Source organism: Lathyrus oleraceus, chromosome 2 (genome assembly GCF_024323335.1).
Source record: "Lathyrus oleraceus cultivar Zhongwan6 chromosome 2, CAAS_Psat_ZW6_1.0, whole genome shotgun sequence".
NCBI classification, from domain to species: Eukaryota; Viridiplantae; Streptophyta; class Magnoliopsida; order Fabales; family Fabaceae; genus Lathyrus; species Lathyrus oleraceus.
Window position 1 is genome coordinate 9,855,481 of NC_066580.1, and position 9,740 is coordinate 9,865,220.

A 9,740-nucleotide genomic window follows, 5' to 3' on the forward strand; every position below is an offset into this window, starting at 1 on the left:
AACGTGGGAGTTGAGGGAAGTTGAGCTTGGACACGTCATGGCTTGGTTTGTGGCGCCCGCCATTGAGTAGGCCATAAGCACAAAATGCTGAATTTTAGGGTTTTTTTTGCTCTTTTTCACTCCTTTTCTCGATCGGGGCTCCGATTAAAGTAAAAACCTGAAAACAAAGGAAAACATACCAATAACACAACAAAATGATAATAAAACGACTAGAATGCATGTGAAATCGGAGTCGAAAATACGGTAAATTTTAGTGTTATCAAACTCTCCCACACTTAAACCTTTGCTTGTCCTCAAGCAAAACATTAAAAAGCTCATAAAAGAAAATTTGTGTAAACGAGTGCTTCAGGTAAAAATTCCAAGTTCAAGTCGGGATGCAGTGGTAGGTACTAACTGAGTGAACTAAGGGTATCATGATGACACTAATCCGCACATACGAACATAAACTTAATTCCTATATTAACCAACCCATATTATCCCACAATACCTAGGCCTGCCTCTTCATCTCTTTTTGTGTCCTTTTCATTCAGGCGCAATCACATTAAGCCCGTTATCCGTACATGCTTCATAATAGAGTGGCCTGTTAGTGATTATGATCAGAGCTTGGGGTTTCTGGCACATAAATATGTGTAAACCCTTTTATTGGACCCAATTGTAGTTGTGGGGGATCGGATCGTAATCCGTCCTACCGAGTTCAGTGCCAGATACCTCTAAACCAACTAACAGTGGGTAAGTTTTTCTTTTTCTTTTTCTTTTTCTTTTTGTAGCAATTTTTACAATTCTTTGGTTTAAATGACTTTGTGAGGGTCACCTATACCGGAGTTGCCTTTTTGCTTTTTTTTTTTTTTTTTCTGGATCATTCACTTATTTGCATCGGTCCCCTACATAGAGGATGCGTAGGTCGGAGCTGACTGCTGAGATAAACTACTGAGGACTTATACGGAAATGATGATTAAGGCCATGGTATATGGGGTTTCGGGAATGATTCATATACTTACGAAGCTTATGGTGCTAAAACAGATACTGATGTTTCGCAAAGTTCTCCCAAGTCACCGCATCCTTACTCAAAACATGTCTTTAAAACCTGAAAACTTTCGGAATAACACTATTTTCTTTTGCAAAAAAAATTTGGTGGGGCTAAAGGTATGGGGAGGTAGGATTGTACTAAAGATCTACTGTATTTGGTGACTCGTCAGACTCATGCATTATACTAAGAAAGCGAAATAAACAACTAAAAGGGAATAACAATAAATAAACTATCTAAAAACAACAAAGAAAAAATGATAAAGGAAAAACGAGAAAAGCAATAAAGAAAAGACGATAGAGTCTCCTCCCACACTTAAATCGAACATTGTCCCCAATGTATCGAAATAAGATAAGGAAGAGTTACCTGGAAACCTATTGCTGACCACTAGTGCCCTCGCTATCCTGAGGTGGACGACGTGATCGGGTACGACGACGGTCTCTCTGATCCATCCTCGCCTGCAGGGCATCCTGAGCGGTCCTAACTTCTCGAAGGTTACCTATAATGGAACCTTGAGTGGATTCAATTAGTGCCATGTGTCTCTGGTGGTAGTTTTGTTGACGGGCTTGTGTATCTGTGATCGTTTGCAGAGACTGTAGAACAGTGTCATAGGACATGTCTGTCCTCCGCTGCGACTCTTGCATGAAGCGCATGTTATCCGCCATTTGTTGCTGGATGGTAGAGAGGAGGTCGTCACGCCTTTGCTCTCTAGCCATGTGGTCACGCCACATCTCCTCTGTAATATAGAAGCCAGGAGTGGTACCTGCAGAAGAAGAAAATGGTGCGGTGTGTGGTGGTGAAGGATGATGGGGAGACACATGTGGTACGGGAGATCTCTCTCTCCGATCATATTCATCATCAGTGTCATATCCCGCCTCATCAGGAATGTTAGGAGGAAGAGGACCCAAAACAGGTGGGGCGTTTAAATCGTAGGTCCAATTCCTTTCATCTAGTACATTTGTACGTCTAGTGCACGGTAAAACAACAGACGGGATGGCTACACCATGAACCATAAGCATATAGCCTCCTTCTCTCCTCGAGCGGCACAATTTCATGTCTCTCAGAAATTTTAGGTTAATTGTGCGAGGAGGTAAGGGTTCTAGGGTAGCCATCTCATCGTTCAGGTTAAGCGCCCGAGCAATAGATGTAATCAATCCACCAAAAGAAATTGGTCCCGCTTTATTCACAGTTAAAATCATATGAGCAAGCATGAATGGGACCGAATTAATACGTCTATTTGTGAGGCTTCCTTGTAAAAATAGAAGCTCTCTAGCATTAACCTTATTTGGATTCTCCCGGCCAAAAATAGTGCATGCCAATAGATATCTAAAAACTCTGATGGCCGGGTTATGGATAGTTGAGGCAAGAACTCCTTCAAAAGAGTTTATGGAAGTGTTTGATAAACGCTCCCAGAAGGAAAATACCTCAACAGACCATTCGGAATCCAAAGGGGCCTCACAAATAGCACCGTCCCCATGAGGGATTCCTAACAAGCTGGCTAGTTCGTCGGTACTGAATTGGTATTCAACAGCAAACATTCTAAATTTGATAGTACCAACTGTGTTAGCAGTGTTAGGGTTGACAATATAAATTAAGGAACTCAAAAATTCAATTGTCAACCGCTCATAGGTAGGTTCTTTATTGGAAAAGAAATTATGCAAACCTAAATTATCTAATAAATGAAATATGTTATGATAGATACCTAAAGTGTAGAGACAGTCTTTGTCAACATACCTTGTCGGGAGGATTTCCCGATTTTGCAACCGTTCAATAATTTTTCTTTATTGATCCCCCGGTTTCCCTCCTCGAAGAATGAATCCGTTAAACTCCATTTGAATGCTCTTGAAAAGTGATGAAGAAGATGAAGTGGTTTGTGAAAAGGTTGGATTTTTACAAAATCCGACGGATGAAATCGAAAATGGAAAGTGAAATAATGATTTGTGTGGTGTGGTGGTTAGAAAAGTATGAGCTTTTTGTGGGTTCAAGGATGTTTTTCCAAGGTGAAAAAATGGGTTTGGGAGGTTGTAAGTTGCAAAAATGGTGAAGAAATGGGTTCTGCCCCGACCATTTACAGACGCTGTGGCGGGCACCACAGGGTCTATGGCGGGCGCCACAAGGCAAAATCTGGTTGGGCCAGATTTTGGTCCTTTGGTTTGGGCTTCTCTTGTCTTTTGGCTTTGAGGGGTCTGGATAGCATTTGTCTTGTGATTCTCCTAGTATATTTGACTTGCATAATTTTATAAAAGTAAAAAAAACAAAAATAAAAAGTGAAACTGAAACAAAAACAAAAACAAAAATTAAATATAAATAAATAAATAACTGAAAGATTAAAATGCAAATAAAATAAACATAAAACATATGTAGATAAAAATAGAAGTACTAATATATAGATGTAGTTTATATAATATTCCAAATGTGATAATATAAGATGAGTTATGTAAATACGAGAAATATAAAAATGAGATAAAATAAGATTAAATGGTGAGATCATGTAGTGGGGATGTCATCTTCCTGAGAGGAACCACGGAGCATGGCTACTTCTTGCTTGAGTTCTGCGATCTCCTGATACAGACAGTCGGCTTCAGTAGCATGGGTGAGATCAGACACTCCCATCTGTAAAGTAAGGTCAGCCACCTCCTGTCTAAGCGCTACGATCTCTCTACAACACTCAGCAATCTGGGTGCGGATGTCGGTGTCTGCAATGAAAGATTATTAGAGAAAACAGTGATTTTGGGAGATGGTGGTGTAGGTGTGTATTCATCAATGGGTGGCGATCTCGGTTCCTCAACGGTCTCTCCCTGGCCCTCTAGAGCATAACTCCAATTCGCTAGATCATGCACACTGGTCATCATAGGGTCTGGCAGTGTGAAATAGTGAATAGCCTCACTGTCGACTAGCAATCGGAACTGACATGGGTGGAAAGAGGCTCTCCTCATCAATCCTCTGGTCAAACAGAAGTCGATGTCCATGGTCGTGTACCCACAGTAGGTCCGAAGATGTAACAGCTTGCGAGACAGACCTAAAGCGACAGCAATCTGCGTGATGATTCCGCCAACATGGATGACTCCTTCGGTAGATCTGGAGATACCGCTGAGACTGTATAATAAAAAGTTCCCACATGCTACTGGGCGAGACTGGGATGCACAAAATAATAGGAAGATTTCCTCTTCACTCAGTAGTGTCTCTGCATCCGGCTTTCCCAGGAAGGAATGTGCTAATATCATCTAAAAGTATCTGAAGGCGGGGTTATGTATGACATGAGACAGCTGCATGGATAGATCCTGGCTTCCGCCACCTGATATATCACTCCAAAACTTCTCAACCTCCTTACCCGAAAAATATCCCATAGGTGTCTCCGGGATAGCATCAGAAGTAGTCTGGAAACCCAATAAGTCGCCGAACTCTTTATGGCTGAAGGAGTACTCAACTCCAAAAAGCCTGAAAGCAGCATACCCATCTGGTCCAGAATATGGGTCATAGTCGAATGAACTCAGGAACTCCAAAGTCAGGTTCCTATATGTGTTACTCAAGTCATCAGCAAACTCGTCCCAGTGAAGCTGGTGGCTAAGGAATCGGATACTCGGCTCGATACCCAGTGCCTCCATACAGTGCTGATCAGGATAACGTGTGGGTGCCATAGGGCGCTGATACAAAGCGATGTAGCGTTTCCTCTGAGCATTATCTCTATAGGCCACATGCATGTCATCAAAATCTTGCATCCTGTAAAGATTAAGAAAGTGATCCTGAAAATACAAACCATTCAAATCTTAGTCTTAATGCAAAATATGATAAAATAAAATAAAATAAAAAAATAAAATTAAATAAATGCGCAAAAGTAGAATGAAAGAAAAACCATGGGTTGCCTCCCACGCAGCGCTTGTTTAACATCATTAGCTTGACGATTAGAATTTATACACCTGTAGTAGTAGGGATTGGTGGATCAATCAGGGTGTGGCTCGAGTAGTATGCTGGAATGTCTCCTCCTTCGTAGAGCTTCAGTCTTTGTCCATTTACAATGAATGGACTACAGGTATCGTTCTTGATTTCTACGGCTCCGGATTTCAGAATCTTGGATACTTCGAAAGGACCAGTCCATCTTGAACGTAGCTTTCTAGGGAAGAGTCGTAACCTAGAGTTAAAAAGGAGAACAGGATCGCCTATACTAAAGTTTTTCTTTACTATTCTTTTGTCGTGATAGGCTTTTGTCCTCTCTTTATATATTTTTGCATTCTCGTAGGCAGATTGCCTAAGTTCTTCTAATTTATGAATGTCTAGGGTACGCTTTTCTCCAGCGGCTAGGTAATCTAAATTCAATGTTTTAATGGCCCAATAGGCCTTATGCTCTAATTCGAATGGTAAGTGACATGATTTTCCATAAACTAGTTGATAAGGGGTAGTTCCTATAGGGGTTTTGAAAGCGTTTCTATAGGCCCATAATGCTTCTTGAAGCTTCTGAGACCAGTCTCTCCTAGAAATAGAAACAGTTTTCTCTAGGATTTGTTTTATCTCCCTATTAGATACTTCTACTTGGCCACTAGTTTGTGGGTGGTACGGTGTTGCTACTCTATGCCTAACTCCATATTTTCTTAAAAGTTTGTCAAATATTCTCGATATAAAGTGTGATCCTCCATCGCTTATGGCTAAACGTGGTGTTCCGAATCTAGGGAATATATAGTTTTTAAATAGTTTGATTACTACCCTAGTGTCGTTTGTGGGTGCAGTTATAGCTTCAATCCACTTAGACACATAGTCTACATCTACTAAGATATACCTGTTTCCTAAGGATGGTGGAAAAGGTCCCATGAAATCTATACCCCATACGTCAAAGAGTTCTACTTCCTGAATGTTTCTTAGAGGCATTTCATCACGCCTTGAAATGTTTCCAGTGCGTTGGCATCTATCACACTTGACAATGCAAGCATAGACATCACGCCACATGGTAGGCCAGAATAGGCCAACTTGAAGAATCTTGGCGTATGTCTTAGATGTGCTCGCATGTCCACCATAAGGTGCAAAATGACAATGCTCGATAATATTATTTACCTCTTCTTCTGGAACGCAACGGCGAAAAATGCCATCTTTACCCCTTTTGAAAAGGAGCGGTTCGTCTCAATAGAAGTTTCTCACATCGTGGAAGAATTTCTTCTTGCGGTGGTAGTCAAGATCAGGGGGTACTATATCAGCAGCTAGGTAATTAACGAAATCTGCATACCAGGGTACGTTACTTATTGCTAAGGAATTTTGAGGGTGCTCATAAGGATCTAGGTTATTATCTTCAATGGTTTCTACTCTAGCTATCAGTCTATCATAGGCAAAATCATCATTTATGGGTATTAGTTCTGGTTTTAGATGTTCTAGCCTAGAAAGGTGATCGGCCACTACATTTTCAGTGCCTTTTTTATCTCTTATGTCTAAATCAAACTCTTGTAGTAATAGAATCCATCGGAGTAACCTGGGCTTGGCATCTTTTTTACTTAATAGGTAACGAATGGCAGCATGATCGGTGTAAACAATAATTTTTGCTCCTACTAGATAAGATCTAAATTTGTCTATAGCGAAAACTACAGCGAGTAATTCTTTTTCAGTTGTTGCATAATTAAGTTGGGCAACATCTAGGGTTCTACTGGCATAATAAATGGCATGTAATTTTTTATCTTTCCTTTGTCCTAGAACGGCTCCAACTGCATAATCACTAGCATCGCGCATTATCTCGAAAGGTTCCGACCAATCAGGTGGTTTCATAATGGGAGCAGATACTAACGCTTGTTTTAAAAGATTAAATGCGTCATTACATTTTTCATCGAAAATGAATTCAGCATCTTTCATTAAAAGTCTGGTTAAAGGTTTAGTTATTTTGGAGAAGTCCTTAATGAAACGCCGGTAGAATCCAGCGTGTCCAAGAAAACTTCGGACTTCTCTGATAGTTTTAGGGGGTTTTAGGTTTTCTATAACTTCTATTTTAGCTTTATCTACCTCTATACCTTTTTCGGAAACTATATGTCCTAAAACTATTCCTTCGGTTACCATGAAATGACATTTTTCCCAATTTAGCACGAGGTTCACCTCCACGCATCTCTCCAGGATTTTCTCAAGGTTAGCAAGACAATTGTGGAAATCAAATCCGCAAACCGAGAAATCATCCATAAACACTTCCATGATACCATCTAGGTAATCTGCGAAGATTGACATCATGCAGCGTTGGAAAGTAGCTGGGACATTACAGAAGCCGAACGACATTCGTTTGTAGGCAAAAGTTCCATAAGGGCATGTAAAGGTAGTTTTTTCTTGATCTTCGGGGTGGATAGGTATTTGGAAGAATCCAGATTATCCATCTAGATAGCAGAAGTAAGAGTGTCTGGCTAGACGCTCCAACATCTGGTCTATAAATGGTAAAGGGAAATGATCCTTCCTAGTTGCTTTATTTAATTTTCTATAATCTATACACATCCGTCATCCTCCTTCTAAATGTTTTGCTACATGTTCGCCTTTATCGTTTTGCACGACTGTGATGCCTCCCTTTTTAGGTACTACATGCACAAGGCTCACCCACTTACTATCCGAGATCTGGTAGATGATACCTGCCTCAAGTAACTTAAGAACTTCCTTTTTAACAACATCACTCATTATAGGGTTTATTCTTCTCTGATGTTCCCTAGAGGGTTTTGAATCTTCTTCGAGCAAAATCCGATGCATGCATACGGATGGACTTATACCTTTCAGGTCAGAGATATTATATCCTAAGGCTGAGGGATATCTTCGTAAAACGTCTAAAAGTTGGTTCGTTTCCTTTTGGCTTAAGGTAGTGCTAACTATAACTGGACGGTTCATCTTTTCATCGAGGAACTCATATCCCAGGTTCTTAGGCAGTTCCTTAAGTTCTAAGGTGGGTTTCTTAGGGCATGGCATAGGATCTGGGGTAAGGGATAAACATTCGTAAAGGTTATCATCGATGTAGGGTTTCTTAAAGTCATCATCTTCCCTTATGAGAGTTGATGATAACTTAATTGTTTTTATAATTTCTTTTTGTTCTAATTCTCTAACACATTCATCAATGATATCTAAGGCATAACACGAGTCTCCCATCACAGGTTCCATAAGAAATTTCGAAAGTATAAATTCTATTTTCTCGTCACCTACCTCAAATGTCAACTTTCCTTTATTGACATCTATTATGGCTCCTGCAGTCGATAAGAATGGTCTACCTAGAAGGATTGGTATATCATTGTCCTCTTTGATGTCCATGACAACAAAATCAGTAGGGATAAATAACTGACCTATCCTAACAGGAACATCTTCTAAAATGCCTATCGGATATTTAACAGATCTATCGGCTAACTGAAGTGACATCTTAGTGGGTTGTAATTCTCCTAAGTTTAACCTCTCACAAACCGCTAAAGGCATTAGGCTCACACTAGCTCCTAAGTCTAGAAAAGCTTTTTCGATGACATGATTACCCAAAAGGCAAGGAATGGAGAAATTTCCAGGGTCTTTATCTTTCTTAGCTAATTTGTCCTCGGAAATAGCATTACATTCCAAAGGCTTCGGATCGTCAAGTCTACGTTTGTTGGTAAGGATGTCTTTGAGAAACTTTGCATAAGAAGGTATTTGGGTGATGGCTTCTGTGAAAGGGATTTCTACATGAAGTTTTTCTATAACTTTAATAAATTTTTGATATTGTTTATTGATCTGGGTTTGTTTGAGTCTTTGCGGATATGGTATAGGTGGTTTATATGGCGGGGGTGGTACGTAAGTTTTATCTTTAGGTTCTTCTCCTTTCTCTCGACCTTCCTGGTTTTCAGATTCCTCTGGTCCCTTTACTTCGTCCGGGGGTTTGGTACATTCCTTTGAAGTTTCGGGTTCACTCAATCTAGGGTTTGGTGGCTCATCATAAGCGTTCTCACTTCGTAGGGTAATGGCATTGGCTTGTCCTCTCGGATTTTGTTGAGGTTTTCCAGGGAATTGTCCTCCAGGTGTAGTCTGAGGGGCTTGGTTTAAAGCTACCTGAGAGATCTGGGTTTCAAGCATCTTGGTATGAGTAACTATTTGGTCAACCTTGGTTCCTAACTGAGTAATCAATTCTTTAACATGAATGTTTTGGTTCATGAACTCCTTGTTTTGTTGGGTTTGAGCGGTGATAAAATTTTCCATAATTTTCTCAAGGCTCGGCTTTGGTGGTACAGGTTGCATAGGTTGATTTGATCTTGGGGCTTGATAACTAGGTCTCGGAGGTGTATTATTTTGAATAGGGTTATTATTTTTATAGGAGAAGTTCGGGTGATTCCTCCATCCAGGGTTATAGGTATTCGAATATGGGTTCCCTTGGGTGTAGTTTACTTGCTCATAGTGGGTTTCGTTTAATAGACTGCATTCTGCGGATTGGTGTCCTTTGGTTCCACATATCTCACAATCCGACGAAACTGCGGCTACAGTATTCGGGTTTATGCACATATGCTCGACTTTGAGGGCTAATGCGTCCATTTTAGCTTGCATCATGTCTATAGAGCTTAGTTCGTGCACTCCTCCTTGGGCTTCCTTCTTCTCAACTGTCGCTCGTTCGACTCCCCATGATTGATGGTTTTGAGCCATATCTTCAATGAGGGCACTAGCTTCAGGATAAGGTTTGTTCATCAGAGCACCGCCTGCGGCATCGTCGATGGTCATCTTTGTGTTGTAATGAAGTTCATTATAGAAGGTTTGAATGATTAACCAATTTTCT